This window comes from Poecile atricapillus, chromosome Z (genome assembly GCF_030490865.1).
Source record: "Poecile atricapillus isolate bPoeAtr1 chromosome Z, bPoeAtr1.hap1, whole genome shotgun sequence".
Taxonomy (NCBI): domain Eukaryota; kingdom Metazoa; phylum Chordata; class Aves; order Passeriformes; family Paridae; genus Poecile; species Poecile atricapillus.
The window spans coordinates 102,633,029-102,658,589 of NC_081289.1; positions in this window are offsets into that span (position 1 = coordinate 102,633,029).

Sequence of the window (25,561 nt, forward strand, 5' to 3'; positions counted from 1 at the left end):
AGTCCACCACCTCCCTGGGCAAACCATTCTAAACCAATACTTTATCTTTCTAAAATACTTTAAATAAACCAATACTTTATCACCCTTTCTGTAAAAAACTTTTTCCTAATATCCAACCTTGGTGCAGCTTGAGACTGTGTTATCTCGTTCTGTCAGTTGCTGCCTGGAGAAAGAGACCCCACCTGACCACATCCACCTTTCAGGAAGTTGTAGAGAGTGATGAGGTCACCTCTGAGTCTCATTTTCTCCAGGCTAAACAACCCCAGCTCCCTCAGCCCTTCCCCACAGGGTTTGTGTTCCAAGCCCCTCACCAGCCTCGTTGCCTCCTCTGGACGCGCTCAAGCGTCTCAACGTCCCTCCTGAACTGAGGGCCCAGAACTGGACACAGCACTCGAGGTTCTCACCACACAGCCTCACCAGTGCCGAGTTCAGGGGGAGAATGACCTCCCTGCTCCTGCTGGCCACACCACTCCTGATCCAGGCCAGGGGCCATTTGCCTTCTTGGCCACCATGGCACATTGCTGGCTCATGTTCAGTCAGCTGTTGACAGATGGCTCATAATGTATCCCTTTGAGGCCATTTCACATTTGCAGTGGATAGGATATTGGGAAAAGCAGTGTCATAGTTTTGTAGAGACACCTTCAGATTAATAGTGCCTAATACATTATGACTAAGATTATATGAAGGCACATTTTCAATATTTTATATATCCTGATGATAAGATCAATTACTGTCATTAGCAACATCATATGACTCAGTTCTGCATCTATTTTTTCAATCCCTTGGGAGTTAGCTTGTATTAATTTGTGAAAAAGTATATTCTTACTGTGTTGTTCTGCTACATTTATATGAAGTTATTTTCACTTTTGCAAAATTTTCACAGTTCTTATTTCTTTTGTTTTTAAACTATTTTTATCATGAGAACGATCCTTCTTGCCTCTCAGATACTCACTTACAAGGATTAGATCTCACAAATGTTCATTGTATACGAGTTCTCAAGTGGATACTGCACTTACTCCCAGGAACAGTCCAATTAAGTCAAAGTGCACCTTGGATCAAATCCAGAGCCCATTAAATCAGTTGAAGTGTTTCCATTTGCTTCAAAGGATGCTGGATCCAAGCCATTACATCTGCAGCTCTCCAAAAATACCACTGCTTATCTCAAATACACCTACTTAAATTCAATTAAGAGTAGAATAAAATCTCCCAAAGAAAATGTGATGACACTGTGTCACAGAAAATATTTAAATGTTATATTATAAAGCATAATAGAAAAAAATCGAAATAACCAAATATAGTAACAAACACAATGACAAAGGACAAAGGCAGAGAGACTTCTTGATTTCAATCAGTTCTTGACTGAAATGAAGAACTGATAGAAATTTGCCAGAATTGCTGTCACTCAGTCTTTGACATATTCATTTGACTTGTTGATTCATCCAACTTTCATTTACATATGAACTGAAATATGTAAGAATTATGTTAAAAGTTACAAAAGAATTAATCTGAATTGATCACAAGAAAGGCTAATTACCTCTGCAGTCTTAAATTCAATATAATAGGTATGACCTGAGTTGAATGATTCATAAATTTTTATTGTTGTACCTGCCCCCCAGGAAATAATTTAATAAATTTTCCTGACATTTTTTTAGTGCTAAGTTATCCCAGGTGAATGGAAAAGAAATGTGGATGAAAGTTTCCCCTGTAGGTGCACAGTTCTTCAGAGCTTTCACAATAAGATTGGTGTCAATATCTTTAAGCCCTACTCTTAGTAATCTGTGACCTACTAAAGGAGATTTCTGTCTGTTATCAAGAAGATCTGTTTAAAAAAATAAAATTAATCATTTTAGATTGCTAGATCACTTCCTGGTTATTTTGTCAGTAAGTCAGAAATATATAACATTTTAAAAAAATAATTTCTCTGAAAAAAAACAAGCAAAACAGCTTTAATTCTTCTATCCCTACATAATTTAGGCTTCAGCCTGAACAATCTGACTACTCCCATTACAGCCAGAAATGACTGTTTTTCTGGATCAATATAATTCCAGAAATTAACTCTCAGGGAAGACTTAGTCCATTATGGTTATAAAGGGATATCTGAAGGAACTACCTCCACAAGGTACAATATATAATTGCCTGCAATAAAATTAATGGGGCCACAGAACTAAATTACTAGAACATATAGTCATGCATTTCAGGGCAGATGAATAACTTCTCTGACATACACTTGTATCTAACAACTTTATTCAATCTATCTATTTCAGAGATTACTGAAATCTCTTTGATAGAGAACAGATATGATGCTGTCAGCAGTATCACAAAATCATTCTAATTATAAAGACTCACACTGTAAGCTCCACAAATTGTTCCCCCAAACATTTACCAGGGAAGTCCTGTACTTCAAAAGGAACGGAATAGAAGAGATTTTGCCAGTTGTTTTCAAACTAGCACTGTGCAGTTCTTGCTTAGGGGAACAAGTCTGCACATAAAGTATCAGTGAGGGCTGATGAACACATATTTGATTTTAATATTATTCCTGCACTTACACTGCACTTACTGAGTATCACATATTTCAAGTAAATAACTTCTACTATGAGATTCATCCTCTATTTCTGCTTTCCTGGGGATTGTTTCTAACTTTTATAATACATGTCATTATTAGAACGATCTCCTGAAAAAGAATTCTATAGATGGATCTTCATTTGCAAACTTCTCAGTAAAGTTTCTTCTAGGCATTTGTTATTCCACATTCAAGCCTCTGGTTCAGCTGGACTGGATGTGTAGCTTACAAAGAAATGGTGAAGAAATTCTTAAATCAGGTTATTTTAAATTAGGATCTAGATGTCTTGGTAGCCCAGTATAATTTGAACAGCATGCACACCCAAAAATTGAAATGGAAGTCACTTCTCCAAGCAGACTATTTTACAAAAAAAAAAAAACAAACCAAACCAAACCAAACCAAACCAAAAAAAAACCCAAACAAAAAAAAACACACAAAAAAAAAAGAAAAAATAAATCACTTAATAGCATGTAGTATTACTTTATTTTGAAAGTTGTAGCAAAGGAGTTCCAAAAGCTACTTATGAATATGAGAATAAAGGAAAGGAGTGAGGTCCATCCAAAGTCTAGAACTTCTTTTTAACATAACATTAAAATTTTATGAGGTTTCACCTGACTTAACATAGCTCTTCATTTAGTTATACATAATTAATGCCTCTAACTAAATACATGCCACCAATATGAGCAAAACATTCATTAATGTCTCTGCTGTTAAACCCAAAGAAAAGACTGTTCAACGATAACAAAAGTGGCATTTGCTCTTCGTAAGTTTAACAATAAAAATGATGCTCGGAATGTTACACTTATGGAAAATATCAGCCAGAAAGTTTACAGTTGTAGAACTAACAAATGGGTGAAACAGCCTTCTTATTACAGCTTATCTGTCTGGCCATCTGTAATATGCTCTTGTTCCTACTAGGGGTAATAATGGGAAAGTATTAAGATAGAAAAAATGATGAGTATCATTAAGGATGAGTATCCTTATTATTACACATCCCACAGCATCCTCATAAAACTCCCAAGCAACAAAGCACGATATTTTATTTAATTATGTTAGTTAGGTGTCCTGTTCTAGAGATGACAATGTAGTGGTAAAAACTAAATGAATAAGCTCAGATTTTAATTGGTGAACTTTGGAAATGGTTAGTGAACTAAACAATATGAATACATGCAAACCAAAAGGTGTATTCTGAATGAGAATGGAAGACAGCTTATTTGACAGCAAAAGATCCTTTGTTAATAGCAAGTGGAGAACATGTGCATAAGAGACTTAATTCAACTAGTCCAAATAAAACTCAGTATTCACATTCTAGGTCAAAGATCAGAGCTTCCATCCATTTTTCTAAAACTCTTCAGAAAACTCCATAGTAAGCTTATTTCAAATGTTGGATTTAAAATTAATTTTTTGAGGAACTTAAGAACAGAAGTGCAAAAATTATGTCTCCAGTTTTCCTTCTCTTTACCCCAATCTAAACAGAGGCCAAATTTAAACATTCCCTGTTGCAAATTGAGAACTAGGATGGCAAAGAAATAGTTAAAGTTGACTTAAATCAAAAGGACCTGCTCCCTCTCTGTATGTCTTCATTCATACTCCTTCTGTTTATGCATGGTGGTATCTATAATTATGGCGCTAGCTCTTCCAAGTATTCCTGTCCTTTTCTGCACAAGTGCAGAACTGATAATGGTTAAAACCAGTGTATGGCACCTCTAAAAGAGGACTCCATCAGTGTATTTTGCATGCTTCTCTGCAGAACAAAGAGGGGAAAAAAACAAGCTTTCCTTCAAAAATTCTATCATTTAAAAAAACAACAAAAAATGCCTGTTTTAAATGAATGCCAGAGGGATCCTTCATTAATACAGCTTTGTCACTTCATCTTACTGCACAGGCAAGAGACAAAAATGGTAATTAAAAGACAAATGAGAATATTGTACATACATTGAAAAAATGTACTTATTGGAGAATGGGACTGGAACACTAAGCACAGGTTCTTTCTAACAGATGAAGATATTTCCTTAGTATTAGGTATTTTTCATAGTAATCTTTATCTTCATCCTGGAAAGTGCAACAATTTTATCCATAACACCAAACACCTTGGTACTTAAATGACTTATTTTAATTTTTATTTTAGAGAACTTTTATTTGGGCTCTACATTCATTGTATAATATGCCGCATTTTCTTCTTGTAGAAAATATTTTTTTTTGTATCCTACTCAGTTTAACAAGTAAGGGAAAATACACTGATATGCAGATAGTTTTTCTACTGTAGTACAAGTTTATAAAACACTGTATCACTTATAACTATAGTATTTTTTCCCCTGGTTGGATTTTTGAAAACATATTGCAAATTGAGAAGGCTAGACGAATGTGAACAAGAAAGTCATTATTACTCAAAGCTGATTTTTCATACTGCCTTCTCTAGGTGAATTTACTATTCTTGAGTGAGCTGGAATCTTTTATTTGTTCAGAGCACACAGGTGTCAGGTCTTGCTTTGAAATCATTCATCATATCCTTAAATTTAAAAAGACCCATGAAGCATTACCATTCCTACAGATTCATTACAGTTTGTAATGCTATCTAGGTAATGGAAACAGAATTGTGAGGAAAGCTGGAATGGTTTATAGAGGCCCATCTCCTACTTCAAATCATTGTTGCTGCCAACCTTGCAGAGCACTAGGTGTCATTCTGCACCAGCACTTCCAGTATTCACAGGAAGTAAGGTCATGTATGAGAATCTATATCAGACAAATGACAAAAGGTCCCTTTCCCGTTTTCTACCTTTTTTCTGTGTTGAGGCGGCTTAATTTCCAGCTTTAGGTAAAGATATTTTTCACTAGCACAGCAAAAAGTCATGAAAAGAATGCTCTGCCTACTCCGTGACAGTCAATCTACATCATCAGACAGTCTAACTAAACTTCTTTTGTTTTGCTTACAAATATATATTATATATAAATATATATTATGCTGAAAACAGAAGAGACTTGTGCTTTCTCCATCCCAGCTATGAGCTGTCATCTGAAAGGTTTTAGGTTTTGCTTCCAGTCACATCAATCTTTAAAAGATTTTTTTTGCATCTTGTTTTTTCTTGCCCACCTCTTTGCTTTATTGGTGGTCTTCATTTCTCCACAGGCAAACAGAATCCAAATTAAAAAATAGTACTTTGTAGGGATACAATAATTATCAAGTATTACTTGCTCGTGGAAGTGTCCGTGTTTTTTTCATGCTTAGAGTAGAATGGTTTCCTGATGTTCACATGTTCTATACATCTATTTTGTGCTCAGCCCATACTGCTACACAATCACCCTTGAGCATGGGGATGGCCTGCAAAACTCATATAGAGGACTGATATGCAGGAACACAAGACTGTGGAGATATACTTAGAAAAATATATTTCGAAAAAGTATCAATGGACATCGGCCCCCCCTCCTATGGAACATCTGACCTGCAAAAAAATAATGTAATTTCATCAGAATCCACTGTATTCCTACTTATTATCTTTACTGTTACATCTACAGAAGCCCATTTCTTAGACCCACATATGTGCACAAACTTAGAAGGGCTAAAATGAAAGAGAATTTTGGAGCTCATCTGGTCCAACTTGCTTGAGCTGAGCAGGAGTGTTGACCCAAATGGACCTGGAATTGCTCACACAGGGTCATGATCACCTGGCTTTTGAAGATCTCCAAGAAAGAAGACTCCGTCATGTCCCTGGGCAACCTGTGTCAGTGCTCAGTCATCCTCTCAGTAAAAACAGGTTTCTCAATTTCTCTACAGAACTTCTTGTCTTTCAGTTTGTGCCCATTGCCCTTGTCCTATCACAGGGCACCACTGGGTAAAGTCTGGCTCCATCCTCTTTGTATCCTCTTTGGATGTATAAAAACATTGATAAGATTTCCCCAAGTCCTGACTGCTCCAGGCTTTCCTCTCAAGACAGAGGGTCATGGGTTGGTTAAGCAAGATTCCTCCTTGGTGAATCCATGCTATCTACTCCTTATCACCTTCTCTTCCTTCATGGACATGGAGCATACTGTACATTCACACAGGGTTTCTGACATTTCTGCCTGGATACCTGCTCTTTGGGAGGGCTTACTTGTGAGCTTGGACATAAGGATCCTTGAATATTGACCAGATTTCCTGGACTTCTATTCCCTCCAGGATGTGTCACTCTGTTGCACTCTTCCAAGGACTTTTTTAAAGAGGTCAGATTCTGCCCTGCTGCAGTTCAGGGGTGTGATCTTACTTTTTGTACTGTTCCTTCTCTTGTCTCCTGGTTCTGAACCCCACCATGTCCCTGCAGGCAAGGCTGCCTTCAGCCCTCACATTTCCAAAGAGACCCTCTCTGGTTTTGGACATGAGATCCAGCTGTGCACCTGTCATGGTTGGTTTCTTTACAGATGAGTCAGGAATCTGACATTGATGCCTCCATGAACCATCTGGATTGCTTATGTACTGCTTGTATTCTTTTTCTAGTACACATTACGATAGTTGAATACCCTCGGGGCCTGTGGACCCATGTCTGTGTGAGGCCTCCTCTACTCATTCTTCCTAGCCATTTTGCTCAGCCTAGTGCAAATGAAAGAGGATTCAAAGCTTAAAAGCTATTTTAAGATGTCTTGCCAGATCAGATAGCTTTAAATTTATCAGACTTACTCTGTGGGATGTCCAGCAGGGTCTGTTTTTCATTTCTTGTCTAGTGAACTAATGAGATTTAGTGCAGTGACTGTTCATTTTAATGATCTTTGTACTCGGAGATTGATAGCTTTGTGAATCAATCACAAAGACCCGTATCACCACAGTGGTGATGCTTGTCTCTGGATGCTGATAGAGCATTTCCTTGTAAGAATTAGATGTGAATGTAACTTCCTGTGTAAAGAAAGAAGACTGATACATTTGCTAGTGCTGCATGGCTGCAGGTCCATTGTATCTTCTGACTTTGTCTGTTGTTCAACATTTGATTGACTTACCTTGGTGGTGAAATGACTTAATGGGCTTGTTCTGCTCTTCTATCACAGAAATTGTTTGGTGTCATGTCTTGTTTGTCAGAATCAGAACTGTATGATTCAGAACTCATTGTGATGATCAGTTTGATTTAGAGAGTAAACACTGTGTAACCAATTTCATCCTTATCTTCCTATTGCAATTGTCCCAATAGTGTACTTTATTTCACAACATGCAAAGTTTTGTGACCAATCATTTTCTGGATCCTGAAAAGCTATTCAGATGACAAAGGGATGACCCACAGAAAATAACGTAAAGGCCAATTCCACTTAGACGTGCCTCATTTTGCAATTTACTACAAATCCCGACAAAACTTGGACAGAAGATTTTTGTTTGTTTGTCTGTTTTATTGCTACCTCTAAAGCTTCCTATTCAGTAAGATATTAGAACCAAACAATACTAGGAAAAAGGATCTATTCAATACTAACATTCAGTATACCTAGGAATCTTTGTTTGGACCAAGTTTGTGGTGCTAGGTAGTGCAGCAAATAGTGAATAGAAAGAGATGAACCCAAAGATCTTAAGATTAAATATAAACTATCAACGACTGTTCTCTCCTTGTTCTCTCTTGTCTGGTCAGATAGAGAATTACATAATGGCTCAATTTAATTCATGTTGGAACAACTGAGGTCTTTAGTTACATTTGCATGTAAAAATTACAAGGACAAAACTGCCGTTTAGTGAATAAAAGAGCAGCTCCCTTAGGGAATCCAGTAGTCTTGAAAAGCATTGATAATTCACGACAATGTCTTAGGAAATTACATTCAAGATAAACATGTCTGGAGCTAGAGATTGAAGACATGATGAGCATTTTCTTATCAATAACTATGTAACTAAGGAGTGAGCTGGTGGTCCCTGCTTCATAATACCTAAATATAACTTAGCCAAACTCTTGGGTACAGCATGGAAACAAAGAGATGGGTCACCTTTAACACAGGAATTATGCAGTCTTTAGTCCATTGTAATGTGGAGGGAAACAGCCCAGCAACTCTGCTATATATCAAATTTACAGTTCTAGAGTACAGGGAATGATTTACTGAGATCTATTGAAGAGTTTTTCTCCTTCATAACAGACTCTTTAAGAGAATAGTTCCTGCCTAACCTTATGTGTAATACAGTTATTGATATGGAGAATTGCATTGCAAATACCTTGACATTTCTCCAGTACCCAGGTCACCTTAGTTGCTGAAAGTTTCAGTGGCCCCTCAAGGCCCATTTTATTAGTTATGAGACATTAATCAGAAAAATGCACAGGCAGCAACTGATTCCCAGCACTGAATTTAGTGGGAAGTGCCACAGTCCTTAAATGTCAAGAATAATTTCAAATAGAACCTTACCGTTGTTGGCTTCTTAAAAAATCAGTTTTTCAGCCTTTATGAAACTTAACCCCAAACATTTCAAAGAGGTATTTGACCACTCTCCACGCTTTCTCACTTCAGAACAAATGTCTGGTGATGTAAAGTCAGTAGTCCTGCAGCATCAATCAGAACATGTGGAAAAGACAATGATGGCAATCTTTCAGCATTCCTTTGCAAAATTGCAATTTGCAGTAGACTTGGAGAAATACTTAAGTTCTTCCCTACCTCTGCAACCTTGCAATCACTTTGTATAGTGGGTAAGATGCACCCAGATTATGATGTTAGTGGAAGAAGAGCTTCACAGGAAAAGATAATGCTCTTTTTTCAGTACAAGACCACTGCAAGAGCAGTATTTCTGCATTATTTCATTGCATGACAGAGCACATTTAGGTATAGTCAAAGATACATCCACAGCTTTATTGGAGTGTTCCAAGAGATATTTCAGAAGGAAACCACCTCTTCTAATTTATTTTTAGGATGCAAAATCATCTCTGACTATGTCTGCCTATTCTGGAATTTCAGCCCTACTTGTAATTAAGTCCTTTTTCTTCCATGGTGCCCTGATGATGTTATCTGCCAGTATAATCGTTGTGTTTAGGAAAGTAAAGTTTTGAATTGAAGGAACTACTCAATGCAAATAGCAATGCTCTCTCTCCTAAGTACTTAAAAGATAAGACTTGAAGTTTTAATACCACCTGTATATTTGTTTGGGTTTATTATATTTTCAGGAAAAACTGCTTCAAAACAGCAGCTTCCTTAAGTTTTCTTAAGGACCATCAACTGAACTATTTGACTATTACAATAAAGATACGTGAAAGTCGGTGGGAGCATTCATTTCTCTTTCTTTAACCTCTCTTTCTCACTTTAGGAACTTAAAGTACAATAGGGCTATAGTTCAATACATGTAAATGCTGCCTTTTTTTTTGCATAGTTGTGTCCTAATATTTAGAGACTATCCTGTTAGGTTTTTATTATTTAAGACATTGATGGGCAACCTGCACATCACACACTTAACACACAAGTGTTAAGTATTGATGTGCAACCTGCAGAATGGAAACATCCTGAATACCTCCTGTAAGAAAAATAGATACTTAATTTCTTAATAAACAGATTAAAATGTTATAATCTTATGACTGCTTGTGACTGCTGAGCATGTTAATAATGCACACCAGACATAATAATTTCATATACTGTACACCAGTAAGTCTTTCAGCAAGTGCAGACCAAAGGAAGAGCAGACCAAAGCCAGACTAGAAGTATTTACTTTACTTTACTGACTATTTGGACTGGATTTGAGCCACCAAGCCATACGTCATCATCTTCTCCCTCTTACTGACCTCATTGTTAAAATTAGTCCTCTTAGCTGCTGGACCTAAACTCATTATTGCATAATTTTAGCCAAGACTTATAAAGGGTCTTTATGAAAGAGATGTTTGTTTGCAGTGGAATGGCAGCAGCTGCTGAAACCAGCGTCTTCCCGAGAGCTTTGTCTCCAGGGAAAGGGGTTGCTCTGCACACCAGACACTCACACAATGTGGTGGTATCTCAGGGTCGATGAGTGACAGGAGGGGCTCTACGTGTGCTATTCCTGTGGAGTTTACTGAGCTCACACAGATGGAAACCAGGGACAAAGAACAAAGGAGGGCCCAGGGTTTTATACCAACAGGGAAGGGCGGAGCATCGGCTCTGAGGGCCAATGGGTTGAGGCACAGGGGCGGTGCAGAGACGGGGTCAAACCAGGGTCCAGGGGTGGAGTGACAGGGAATGGGGACCAATAGGGAAGACACTGCAGGGATCATTCTGGAGCTGGGACAGAAGAGGGGTGACATAATTCTGGGGTGGGGACAAGGAATGGCATAATGGGGCTGAGGTGACTTGGATGATGTAACTGAGGTACATGAAACAACAAAGGACTGTGGGAGAACATTCCTTAAATGGGGGTCTCATCCCAGGGCACCCCACAAACAGCATCTCCCACCAGCTCCTGGGATGCAACATTTGCTAGACTGGAACAAGTTTTCCAAAATTAGATTAATTCATCCAGAAAGATTTTTGAATATGGATTCTATTAATGGAAAAAATAACATTTGTCCTGATTGGCTTGGATTAATTGTACAGTTTGTCTGTATAGTGTGGAGGAGGGATTCTGCAGTATGTGCTGTTTACAAAAAGCCCTGTGTGCTGTCAGGGAGTGGAGGCACACTCTGAAGAATTGCTCTGCTATGGGTGTTCATCTTCATGTTGATTCTCTGGTCTTTTTATCCTTGATTCACCACCTCCACGATCACCCCTCTGTGGAGCTGAAAAGCCCCAGCACAGTTCTTTTCTATGTTCTATGACAGCTTCTCTCTCTTCTGTGTCCCAGTCAACGATAAGGCAGTTCAAAACATTGTCTTCAACAAATGTAGCATATACTGTTGGTCAGAAGATTTAGTGAAAAAATCCTAAGATATTTCATTTCCTCCTGAGAATTTTTCAGCTATGATTGCAGGACTGATTGCATTTCAACCCTTAGGTTTTGCAAACAAAACATGTGGCTGTTGTTGGACCAGCTGAAGGAAGGTACACATGATCAGTGATGAATTGTTGTGGAAAAGTTAAGCATGGGAATAAAGAATACACATACCAGAACTATGATAATCAGTCCAAAATGGCATAAACACTATTTGATTATTGACTATTCTATAGTCAAATCTTTTCTCTGTCAGTTTTTAGCTTTTATAGCTATTATGTTGGCTAATGGATAACTGTAAAAGTCTCAAGCTTTGGGAGTGCCTATTCTTTGTGCATTGATACAAAAGTTTAAAACAAGAAATATGCGAGAAATAAAAATGGCTTTAGCTGGCATGTTTCAAAGTAACAGATCAGAGAGTATGTTTTCTGTATTTCCTGTGAAAACATTCTTTTTACTAGAATGGTTTAAGACTGCTAATAGCATATGCATCCCATGAAACAATATGATTCTTTGGAAGAATATCTCCACAAATTTCAGAGCAAGTAAATAATTACCAAATCATTATCTACCTTGAATTAAAGCCCATTCTTCTAAGAAGAATATTAACTGTCACTACCACTGCACAAAGAATACCTGGGTATATGTGTCCCAGTAATAAACTCTGAGGGCAATATCTGGAAGAGTTTGTTTTTCAGGCTATCCTTTTCAAAAGTAGCTTTATGGCTTATGGTTTTACCTCTCAGTTTTCTAAAAATTATTGTAATTGCTGACCATGAAATAAAAAACATGATGGTGTGGTGCAGAAGAAGAAGAATGTTGTTGTTTTCTTGAAAGCATGTTGAATAATTCACATACAGGCATGCTGTAACTGTAAAGCTATTTTTTTTATTTTTGTTTTTTCTTCCTTCCATTCATGATCTATTTCATGTGAAACATGAAAACTCATATCTTTTCAAAGAAATTATTTGCTAAACTATATAGTGCACGGTTACATGCAGACTTACGCAAAATGACACTTTATCAGGAGAGTGCCTAGGACTGCAAATAAGCTTAGCTGTGAAAACAGGCAACTTTGTTACAACAACTAAGTCAATATCAGCATTTACATGGATGCAGAGAGGGGAAGGACAGAGCAGGTTTTGGCACTGAGGCTACTTTTGGATCAGCATGCATTGGCCCAGGAGGAAAGGGTTGTGGTCCACACTGCAGCCTGCACCAGAGCTGATCCATCCTGCTGCTCAAGACATTTTTCCCTTAGGAACTGCAAGAGCTCCTGCAGCGGATTAAAGAATTGCAGCAACTTCTCACCAGAAAATGGACAGGGTTGGGTTGGTCTTGTACATGGTGTCTGCATGGGGGTTGAGGTGTAGGCTGGTGCTGGTGTTGTTGTAGGTTCTGATGCTGGGCTCAGACCCATCTTGACCAGGATCCAGTGTAGAAGTACTGAGTCTGAGTACTGGGTCTCCACTCTCCAGGCAGTTTGGCTCTGCACAGCCTTTTCTCCAGCTGGTCACGCCAGCTTGCCAGAAGAAGTCAGCAGGGTTATTTCTGCAGACAAGGTCCGCCTTCCACTGTCATCCTGCAGCTAAGCAGAGGATTAAGGTGGCATTGGGTACTTGACAACAAGTATAACTCCATCCTAAGCTATTTAATAGTGAATAACATAGCTAACAGCTATTTTCTATTGCCACTATTTATTTACTATCTCATAAGGACTCGATGTCCTACAATATTACTCTGTTTGGGAAACATGGGTACAAATATGTGATAGCAAACATTTATTCTGTACCTATTCAGAAAATTGCTCTGTAGTGATGCTCTTCTATCAGAGCTATTCATATGAGCAATGAACTTAATCACAAAACATAAAAAGATGATTTAGTCATAGAAAGAGAAAGCAGTACTCTTCTTGAAAGAAAGGCAGGATTTGTATAGCTCATAAGGAAACATTTTCCCCGACCTAGAAAGCAGTGTTGGATATGTAATGTAAAGTCAAATGAGAATGTTTTGTTGAAAATACATTATTTTCATGTTTTAATAATAATTATTCTCTCTGGGGCTTTGTTGTATAAAATTGCTATGTGTCAGAATATATAATCTAAACAAATAAATTGTAGGGAAAACCAAAATTCTTATACATGTCAGTATTTCAGATAGGTGAACTGTCTTTACTAAGTCAGAATCTATGCAGACACAGAGATTTGTGGAAGAGAAATACTTGTAAATGGTGCAAAAGTATAACCATAGGAAGAAAGCAGAAACTTCCTGAAAATGTTGAGCCGCATAAAATGGCTTTCTTGCATGTCACTAGGAATCCTAGGTGAGACTGAAAAGTCATGCGATCATTTGATCATAAATTTCTTTGCTGTAAATACATTTATTTGAATTTAATGATGTCATTATTGATTTGCTGAATCCAGGTTTGGGATATCACAGTTCTCAATATAAATACATTGTCTCATTGCCATTCCTTTTCCTGTGTCTGTGCCCCTGCCAATGAAGTCTCAGTGTTGTCATTGACTACAACTGTGTGTTTATTACTTATGCATCCACAGGGAAGAGATAACCATTTCGTATTGCCAACATTTTTTTCTGACTGAGTCGGCTATGTACAGTGCTCACTAGATCTAAATATATCTTTTGCTGAGCAATCAAAGTACTCAAGGTTATTACTAAAGATTCTCTCAATTTTTGAGACAAGTAAGCAAAATTATTAAAGGGAACACTTAATGTCTGTGAGGATGTAAAGAAATACATGTCTTAATATATTTTTTAGTTAAAAAGATATTTTAAAGAAGTGTTACAATGTTAATAATAATCTCATTGTCATAAACCAGGAAAATATTCCTGGAACTACTGTTGTGTTAGGGAAGGCATAAAAGGCTTGAGGCAATGAAGAATCACCTAGAGGCTGAACTTTAATTACGCATTTATAAAAAGATAGTTTAATTATTGGCATTGGACATATGATAATTCCAAATTTGGAGTACTGGGTAAAATTTTTAATGTTTCTATGAATCCCAAGCCATCATTAGAATTGAATCCCTGTATTAATGCCAGGAATCCTGGCATGGAAAGTCAGCATTAGAGAGCATCGAGATGACCTCCCACTCCCCTAAGGGAGTGGGACAGAGGCTGTCCACATGGGTCATGTCCACACTTATGGGTCTTAGCAGGGCTCAGAGCTGGGGTCTGCAGCATTCACTGTCTTGTTAGGCAATGGCAAAGCAGGAGTTGGCCCTGAGATGGGGATCTGAGGGGTCCACCAAGAGATGGATCTGAAGATCAGCATCCCATGGCATAAATTCAACATCTACCCAGAGAAAACCAGTTAGAGCTTACAATGGTCATGCCCTGGGACAGATGGCCCAAAGTGGGGCTCGTCAGCACCGTTAAGGTCTGACACTGTGTGTAGAATATGAATTGGATTTCCAAGTGCTTCCAGAGTGAATTTTGATTTTAGTGGGAGAACACTTTCTACTGCATACTTGCTATACCTATTCTGTTGACAAATACCCAGATGGCTTTGCTGCTTCAGACCTTTATGTGCCTTAATCATCTATTTGGCCACAGATTTTTCAATAGGACATACAGATAACAGCTGAGTTTGTTTCATTGGAAAACTGAGCTGTTTCAAGGGTGGGACAGTGAGAAGTTTCAAAGTGAGCTACAGCAAACATGGTGCAGATTATCTAAGGAAAGTGAAAACCTGGACAGACGAGGGTGGCATGATCTGTAGTCTCTTACTCCGGCTTGATCTGCTCTACTTTCCCTTCAGAAAGAGTATGTTCCTTTTGTCAGCCCTCAGAATACACAGCCCATTACATTGTGGGAATGAAGAAGAATGAGAGAAGGAGAGGACAGCAGGGAGAGAAGGAGAGGACAGCAGGGAGAGAAGGAGAGGACAGCAGGGAGGGAGGGAACTTCAGCAGCCTATGCAGCTAAAATGCATTCTCTAGAAAATGTAGAGTGAGAGTTTCCTCTTTTCTTCCTCAAATATGCACTTGAGTCACTGAACCTAAAAGCAAAGCAAGAGGATGACATCTGATTTAGACCTTGAAGGTACTAAAAGAGATGGTGCATGAGCATGAGGGGCTTTTTTGTCAATATCATACTTCAAATTATTATTCTACAACAGAATTTTTTCTTCCTTGCCATATCTCACAACCATCTTACAGTTCTAAATACAAAATGCATGATCCTGTACCATATTATTCTATGGGAATGATTTGAAAGGAAGTTTTTCCAGGAAAAAAGGTCAGTAGAAGATTAAATCAATATGGTTGTTTGCTGAAGGGTCAAGAGCTTACCAGCATGGTTAAGTTCCAAGTCCATTACTCATCCATCCACCATTATGGTGTTCTGAAGCGCCATATCTGAAGGTCTCTTAAATACCTCCAGGGATGGTGGCTCATCTGCATCCCTTGTCAGCCCGGCTATTCTGATGTTTGTTAATTCTTTTGTTGAAGAAATTTTTCCTCATGTCCAATGTAATATCAATCATCTTGAATCAATTCCCTTTACCCTTATCACAACTTTGTACAACAATGTTTCTAAGATGACACAGAATAACATGTAAAAGACAAGACAGGAAGGTAAAGTGTGCCGTGCAATAACTTTCGTGAGAGCCCTTCAGATAAAGCCATAGGCTTTATTAATTTCCCAGTAATGGAAGCAAAAACATAGTGTGACATGGTGTATGAAATGCTACTGAAGAGACATGGAAAGCTCATTGGTCACAATCCTTTTTTTTTTTTTTTTTTTTAATGCCGACAGGAAATGTATTAGTAATTAGGCTCACCTGCAGAAAACCCTGAATGCTGTGGTATTCTGGGTCCTGCCCATGTTCTGTTGTCCATAGTGGAGCTTGTGAAATGCAGTAGAAAGCAGCACTGAGAGAAATCTGTTATGACAATTAAGTTTGGTTTCAGTTGTCCCCACTTATTCTGGAACAGGCAACTTGCTGTCAGAGTAATGAAGGGCTTTGACAAGGAAACATGCAAAGACGAAGAATAATCATACTTCAAGAACATGAAGATAGAGCAGAGTTATGTTATGGGAACATAACTGCTTCACTGAGTCTGACAAGTCTTGTGTTACTGTGTTAAAGAAAAGCCATGAAACTCACCATTATGTTGTGGGCTGATAATTAAATATTCCTGTTCTCAGAGGACTCTGGCTGAAGCCTGGTGTCAAAACATAAATAGGGCATATATGGCATGAGACCTGTATATGTATTTTGTACAGTATGGTCTAACTACAACCAAGGAATCTTTTAGTATGTGCCTTTTGATGAACATGCACTGGCATTGGTCTAAAGACAGTGAGGTACACCTTTCTCCACTTTATTTATTCTTCTCCCCCATCCCTTCAAAAGTTTATTAAACTTCGAAAGCAGTGAAGTTGAGAATCGACAGACCTTCTGGTTTTCCTCTAGTGGTACCAAACCCACTGATATTTGTGCACTTTTCTGGAAGAAAAGAGAAAGTTTGGGAAAGTCATGTCCTTACAATAGGGTTGTCTCAGCATGAAAAGCCACTCTAAATCTGTAAATTCAAAGCACACTTGGATGATTAGCTATCTTGCTGATCAAGAGTTTTTGTTAATCAATATGGCTTAGGCTGCATGCTCTTAAAAATTACCACTCTTTGTCACCTTCTTCTCAGCCAAATGTTACAAACAGCTAATAAACATCAACACTATATAAAAAATTTGATAAATAGCCAGTGAGCAAGCCTGAAGTGCTTCTACATGACGTGCTTTGTGGATCTCAGCACACTGTTCAGCTTTGTTTAATCTATTACTTTTAGCTGTGGTATGTTCTGGGACTTCTTTATTACAGCCTAATGTAATAATTGTGTCTATGAGGATTTCTTGAGCAAACATCTCAACAGCTAAATTCTCTGCCTGCTGGGATCTGCAGACATCACTTAGGTGCTGTAGGTGCCCATTTATGTTTGACTACTGCCTGCCTCTGTTATTAGTGGCAGTGGTTTCCCAACAGAGGTGGATACAATCTGGTTTTCAAAAAATATTGGTAATTCCTGGAACTTCATATTTTGAGTATAATATTTTGCCTTCTTTGTCAATACATATCAGCAGGTCAGTAGATACCCTGCTGTAAACTTCTAATGCAGAAATTAAAACATCAGTGGTAGTAAACTGTATTTCACAACTGGTATTCTGCTTTTTGACATAACTGAAAAAGTATCAAAGCCTGACTCCATCATTTTGGTAGCAGGTATTTTATTATTTTCCACTAAGACACTTTGCATGGCAAAAATGGGAAGTAGGATTTCACCTGTATTTTGTTATGAAATGTGTCTTCAAGGTAATTTCATAACAGATACTTAATCTCAAAATTAAACACTTGATAAGCATAATCTCCTGTTTACTTATGTTTGGTAAGACTGTCTCAGGGAAGTTAAGAGTTTGGTTTTTTTCTGGCAACAGTAAACTGTTTCCTCTTCCAAGGACTATTTTTAACAGTGGTGGGAATATCATCTTTTTTACTTGCCTGGCTTATTTTCAGTTGTATGCATTTTCAGTGCCTCTATTCATTTGAACCTAGGGAAAAATTTACTTTGGTATTAATTTTTTGGATTTCAGAGGATTTTCGTGTGCATTAAAAAGTCTTTCTTTCATGTCAAGCTGAGGAATTGCCATGCTGATATCCCTCAAGATTTCCTCTTGGTTGAGACCACCCACTCTTAACAGGTTGTAGAGTGTTGGCATATGCTTTTTGTCACATACTGAGTTCCAGTGACTTTTAATAAGGCTCATCTTTAGCAATATCTCTGATATCCCTTGATGATTCACAGGCTTTTTGCTTATGTTCTCCTCTGCTTGTTTATGTGAAAATTCAGGAACTTTCTCTACTTCCCTTAAGAGTTTATCAAATACTATAAAAATTGGTTTGAACTCAAGTGTTAATTGAGTTTGTAACTCTGATGCTTTTACCTACCTTTGTTCTGGATATAGGAAGATTATTTTGCTGCTGCTTAGCATTGAAGATAGATGTTCATTTTGGCTAATCTTGTCTTCTTGTGTGCAAAAGCAAAAAGACAGCAAATAAACAAAACCCTTCACCTCTGTAGGTACAGACCATCTCCCTCCATTTTCCACTATTCAGAAGTACAGATGTCAGACTTTCACCGGTACTGTAACATAGAAAAGTACAATTTCACAAATTTTTTAGGATAGCACCACCAATAACTTTCTTGCAGTATCATGCACTCAGGTCTGAACCCCCCTTTCTTACTGAAATCTTCAACTTCATTTAGCCTGTTTTTAGAAGATAATCTCACACTTGTTTTTTATCCCTTCCCAATAGTCTTCATGTGTTGGTGCACACAGTCAAAATGGCAGCGTGGTCTTTCAAAAGCTGAAACACCTTCTATATCTTACCTCTCTAACTGTGGCTGTAGTCATGTGTTTTGAAGTTTGAGATGCACTTAATGTATCTTGTCATCTTTATTTCTGTTTTTGAGCTCCTAGTTTCGAGTCTAGTATCTTTGGCTCTTTTAATATTCTAGTGAAGCACTGTATCTGATGAATTTAGTCCAAATAGCAAATCACCAATGAACAGTGATTTTTTTTTGACTGCACATCTGCTCTGCTGTGATCTGCTTTGCTAATTACCCTTACTAATTACCAGCAGAACATCTAGCAAGGTATCAGACATTCCTCACAAAATTTCTGCCTGATAAATAGCACAAAATATTTCCTCTTTTTCTTATATTAGTTTATTATGAGGTTTCATAATTGGGGAACCACTTTGACATTTTGAAAGTGTTTATTATCTTTCAGATTAACTTGCATTCAGGAAAAGTATTCTGCAATGCAATATTTTAAAAAATTACATAGCACTTGAAAGAGTGCTATTTTTGGAAAAAGTGTAGTGAGAAACAGTGTTACTAACATGTTTTGCAATTATGCACATGGAGCTAAGTCTTTTATAATCTTGTTAATAATCCTGCTAATAAAAAATTTAAGGCATCAAATTCTATATGGGGTTAAAAAGGAGCTTCAAGAGCTATCAGTTTTTATTAGGTGTAGAAAATAGTCAGAAACAGGTTTTTTCCTGCATCACTTTTTAGCAATATCTGGGCATAAAAATTTTTTGATGATGTTAAGTTTGAAAGCTTCATCTTGAGCCAAGCTCTTGTGAAATTTGGTTATGTTCTACTTCCAGAATAAAATTTGGCTTGCAATAACTTCAATCACAGAGCTGTGAGTTCTGGCAGCAGAAGATAATGTAGGCATAACCTGTGTGCATCTAAATTTGTGGGTGGGATAAGTGCTGGATATCTTATGTATTTCATGAGCAGGTGCATAGCAGATATATAGATATATAGATCTATCTATATAGATATATAAAGTAGATGATTCATCACTAAGAGGGAATGTAACATGGTACAGAAACACTGCTCATTTCTACCTTCCCTGAATTAATCTAGGATGCCGAACATTTTCCTGCTTCTAAGGATTATTGATCTACTAGTGTTTACAAAGCCACTTTATGGGCAACTGATGCATTTAAAAATTATTTTTGAAAGCAAACTTCATGGAAAGGTATTCAGTTGGAAGCTTGCAACACAATCAAACTGAAGAGAAAATGTCTGAGTGACTTTAAACTGCAAGAATTTAAGAAATAGCATTTGATTTCAAAAGAACAAAAGAAAAAAATTGCCAAAATCTAAAATAATTGGAAAATTGTTTAAAAATACTGTTTTTTTAAAATATTGTCATATATGCAGAATTAGTACATATTACTAAAGAAAATCAGCAGATTTTTATTTAAAGAATTCTTTATATTGCCAGCTAAAATAAATGCCATAATTTTTATTGGGCAGATAAAATCACTCTTCCATTCTTAAGAGGTTTTAGTACAGCTTTAACAGTTTGTCTGTGGATCTCCAGACCCCATTTCCTGTTTTCACTTGTTTATTTATTTTCACAACAAAAATTACATTTCATTTATCTGGAAATTTACAGACATATATTTAGGCCAGATCCTTGTAGCCTGTGAAAGGAATCCTCCATGTTTCAGCCTTTAATGAGTCTGGTAAGCTCTAAATCTTTGTCAGAATTCAAATGTAAAGATTTACAGGGTATTTTTTTAAACTATTAAACCTTTTTGGACTTCCCCTTCAATCAGTTGAACTGATTGAAATTATGTGAGTTCAATGCCAAGGCTGCGATATTTTGATAATCCCATTTGGTAAAGAGAAGAGAATGGGATTTTATAGGAAATGCAAGGCAGGATTGGAATTATTATATAGGCAATAAGCATAGATAGGTAAGAACATGTCTGACTAGCAACTACAGGAATATACAAAGGAAATAACAACATTGACAATATCAGGAAACCTTTCCAGATGCCTTACACTAAATTAGGGATCTCTGTATTTACAATCTACCTCCTTATTTAAGCCAGGAATCTTAATCAGTATAAAAAAAAAAAATTCAAACCCAGAAACCACGAGAATTTAAGTCTATGGTACAATGACTTATGATCAACTATGATTATTTAGTACTTTATTTTTGTATAAATTGTTTTTGAAAGCATAATTATAGGACAACAAATTACTAGGACATCTTATACTCTAAAATCGGGTTAAACAATTACTAAAAACTCTGAAGCTCCACAAAGAGAAAAAAAAAGGAAAAAAACCCACTGTAAAATAAATCAAAATTATATTATCAAATTCAGCAATAGGGTTAAGGTAAAAAAAATTAAGCTGATCTGTTCTAGTTCTAGTCTGCAAACTACTTTTCATTATAGGTATTAGTCATAGCAGGAAAGTAGTGCCTACAAATACTGTTGTAAGATAAAAGAGGTGGGGAGTTATTTCACCAACTGAAGATGCAGTTAATATTTGAGCAATTGCTTTGAAGTCTCTGTTGTATAGCTACTTACCTATCTACCTATTTATATATGTCAGTGGTTTTTTAGGAGCTTCCTTAGCTCTGGTTGTTCAGATGATAGAGGACTGTTTGGTCAAGGGTAGAAATCTTTAGGGAGGGTGTCCAGCAAAGATTCAGGGGGAGATCAGCCTCAAGTATATGTACTCTTGGATACCTGACTTCTTTTATGCAGAGTAGCAAAAACAGAGACTTATGGACTGTAGCACCGATAGCAGAGTTCTAGGCCACACTGTAGGCATTACATCATTCACTTAAAATTCTTGAATGCACTTACAATTCTGAACCTTTATTCCAGGAGATTTGACAGGGAAAGGGTTTGTATTAGGATTGCAAGAGCGATCAAATTTGTATTTGGGAAATAATAAAAAACTTAGGTTTAACCTGACATTTGGGAGGAGATAGTACAGCAATTATCTCAATCATGTGCTGGGTTGTGATTTTAACAAATAAATGAGCAATTTTTCTCTAACCACCACTTTTTTTGATAGTCATATGTTGGAGTCTGAGATACAGACTGTGTGCCCTTGCTTTTAATATTTAGTTCCAAGATTCAAAGAAACACTGAATTTCATATAATATGAAATTCATGTGCATGTTTTCATGGTGATACATGAAAACAAATGTTAAAGTTAGATAGGAAATGTGTAAATGTGTAGATTAGAAAGTTTCTTAAATCACTGGGTGAAAAAGTAGTTTAGAGAACAGGAGACAAGATGGAGGATTTAGGGTGTTGTCTCTTGTCCTTCTTCTTCCTTCTTCATGTTCTTCTCCTAGGGGTTTTTGGGTAGTAGTAGGTGATTGGGTAGAAAATGTCACAGTGCAGCACACAGGTGTTGGGTCATTGGGTCACTAAGAAAAATAATTTAGTTGGCATCTGTTAATTGGGTAAATGGACATATAAAAGACCTTGAAGAGGATCTTTGTTAGCCATTTTACCCCTTTTCTATCATAGTGCACATAGCTCCTTGTACCTTGTAATGCTGATAAGAAAAAATAAACAACTGAGACCGAACGAGAGAAAAAACCGCCTCCCTCTCATCAATCTTCAGTTCAAAGGGAAAAAGAACCCAAATCTAAAAGTCCCCTAAACGGACAGTCATACTCATTATGGCCTATTGGTACTGCCAATGGAATATGACAAGTAACAGTAAATGGATAATTTCTGTAACTTTGATCTGGTCGACAATGAGTAATAACCACATTTTTGGGGCTTCTTGTACTTGTCTATTTACTAAGTTCTTGATAAAGTGTTGTCAGGTGCCTCAGGGAGTCCAAGAGTTAGTTTCAGATAAGCATTGTGAAAGGAAAGGCATGGCTGTAGGCCATGTGTGTGAATTTTGACCCCCTGTGTTGGGGGATGGGTATGTGAGCCCTGGATGAAGTTACCCCAGCCCAAACCCCTTGTGAAGGGCAGCCCAGGGGTTCTGATTGGGTTTGAGTCCCTGGGGGTTTCTCCCTTGCTGTGTTTCTAGGGGTCCCTGACCCTGAACTCCACCTTCAAAGGTGGAGACCCTCAAGAGTTCTGTCCCTCAAAAACCCCTGCTTGGCTTCTGTTTGGGGCTCTCTGTTCTGGATCTGAGTTTGTTCCCATGCTGAATAAATGGTTTCATGGACAGAAGCCCGTCTCGTTGGTGTTTCATGCTGGTCCTCAGAACCTGTGGCTTCCCTGGACATGATCCTGAGGTTGCGGATGACAATAAAGTGCTGTATTCCATATGCAAAACATTAAAAGGTCAACTTTCAAATTTGCTCAGCTGCTGGAACATTTTTAAGTTGCTTTCAGATAAGCAAGCTCATGCAATAACTAATAAGCATATAACTCCACTAGCAATGCTAGCAATGTGAAAGGAAATTACAGACCAGAAAGGCATCAGTTTCTAGTGCAGTGGACACTTTTGTGAGTGCATTTAAAATTATTTGGTGTTTAAGAATTATTCTCTCTTCTAATTGCAACCCTCAACTTAGGCAGAAAGAAACCCTCTGAAACAGTGAAAGCCTTCAGCAATGACTTTTTCCAGTTGCAGCATGCAATCCCCATGAAAGCAGCTTAAATAAATAGACAGATGCCTGGGTTTGACTGGAGAGGGAATGGTCTCACATGAAAAATGACTATTCAGGGTGATGGAAGGTTATAAATAACTCAGTACACTCAGTTCATGCTCTGTGCCAGCTAAGAACTTTTTATGACAAGATGTAACAGTTCAGTGTTGCATGCAGTGCCATACAGTCATCATACCTCGCCTGGAAGACTCCACAAAGCTGTCTTTTTGTAGGCAGGTAAGTATTGTAATTCAGTTTTACATCAGAGGAAATATGTTTTGGAAATCTAAGATCTCTGCAGTTCAGTGCCTCTTAATTTATCCTGGATACATAGAGGGAAGAGAGAGTGGTTCACACTGAACTACACACACGACTAGAAAGAAATTTGCATTGAAGGTGACAATAGAAGTTTTCAGCTCTAAGTATGATGTAACCTTTAGAAGACCTTTTGCTATTCTAGATGATTTGAAAGGCACTTACAATCCATTACTTAAATAGTTTGGTGGCAAATACGCATTTATTCTTAAAGAAAATTGCCATTTAGCTCCAATCCACATTGCTTGATCTCTTCTCCTCCCTGCTTTCCCCCCTAAAAGCAAACTTGAGAAGCGCTGTGATCCTGTCAGCTTAGTCTGCTACTATGAGCTGAAAATCAAAGCTTGTACAGTCAAAGCCTTGGCAGCTTCAATGACTTTGCCTTTTCAGAATGTATCTAATTCCCCTTTTCATGCATTGGCACAGACATGCCTCTCAGATGCTCTTCAACTACAGCTGTGTGCACTTGTATTGACAAACTTATCAAATAAACTCAAAGGGAAATAGATAAGTAGAAAGACATTTTCCTATGGAAAACAAAAAATTAAGAAAAATAGGAAAAAAATATTTTTTTTTCTTAAATAGGCCAAACTGATTTGGAAATTTTTCCTCAAGCAGGCAGTTTGCAGGGAAGGTAATTATGGCATTGCAATTATTGAATAGCTTTCATCTATCATACATTTATTGTATACAGGTTATGCAGGAACCAAGTAGACTTGAATGCCCTTCAATTAATATATAATGTCTTACAATCTGACTGTCTGATGGTGTGCTTATATTCTGTTGTTCTGCAAATGGGTCAGCCCAAATGCCTGAAAACACTTGATTGTGTTTGGTTTTGTTCACCACTCTTGGTTTTGTACCTCGGTTTATGCAAACTCACTGCAGTTTACACCAATGGAAGGACACTGCTGTACAGCACACCTCGCTCTGAAGACTGTCAATGGGAACATTTTTGACATTTTAAAATGTGGATGCCTTCTTTTGGCTGTGTGCCTCAAACTGTTTATACAGTGCAGCCATCTATGGCCATATGGCCAGGGCACTAGGGAAAAAAACAGTTGCAAGAAACAGAGAAGTCTCCGAAGATACAGAGGGAGCAAAACAAAGACAACCTCTTACTAATATTTGTCAAAAGCTTTCTGCCTGCAGTGTCATTTCCAGACCAGACTAGAAGAACAAGACTGTGGAGAGCAACAAGAGGTGTTGCAAATTAACATCTTAATTCACCTGAATGTGGTGGTTGGATGTCTCTCAACACCTTGTCAGATAGTTTGTACATGTGTCAGTGTCTGGAAGAAAGCTTTTGCAGCAGCATTTGGAATGTATTAAAATAGGAGTCTTCTGTGAGACTGAGACCCAGACTCATGAGATGTAGCATAATTTCATTGCTATTTTTTAAAATGTAGCTGCTTGAAGCTTGATGTTTAAAAAAGGTCATAGGATAGATTGTGCTAGGATAGGAGGCGAAGTACAGATTGTAATTTAACAATACACCAGTTGCTTCAACTGTTCTTAGTTATCATTATACCACAGTAACATTCACAAAAGTCAAAAAACTCAACTTCAGACAGGAAGCTGAAGGACAATCATGTCCTTTGGATAAGAAAAGAAACAGAACTCCTAGAAACATGAACAAAGATCTTCAATGAATAGAACTAAATGTAATGTTACTAAATGTGTTTGAGTAAAGGTCTGAGTTTTCCGGTGATGTTAATGATGTCATTGTGTCTGTATTTATTTCTTATCAATGAAGGAAGATGTTCATAGAATCATAGAATGGCCTGGACCTTAAAGCTCATCTCATTGCAACTCCTGTTCCACTGGACCAGAGCTCCTGTTGTGGTTTTAAAGCATTAGCTAAAAAAAATCACTAGAAAACTTACTCATTTCTTGTTGTGAGATAC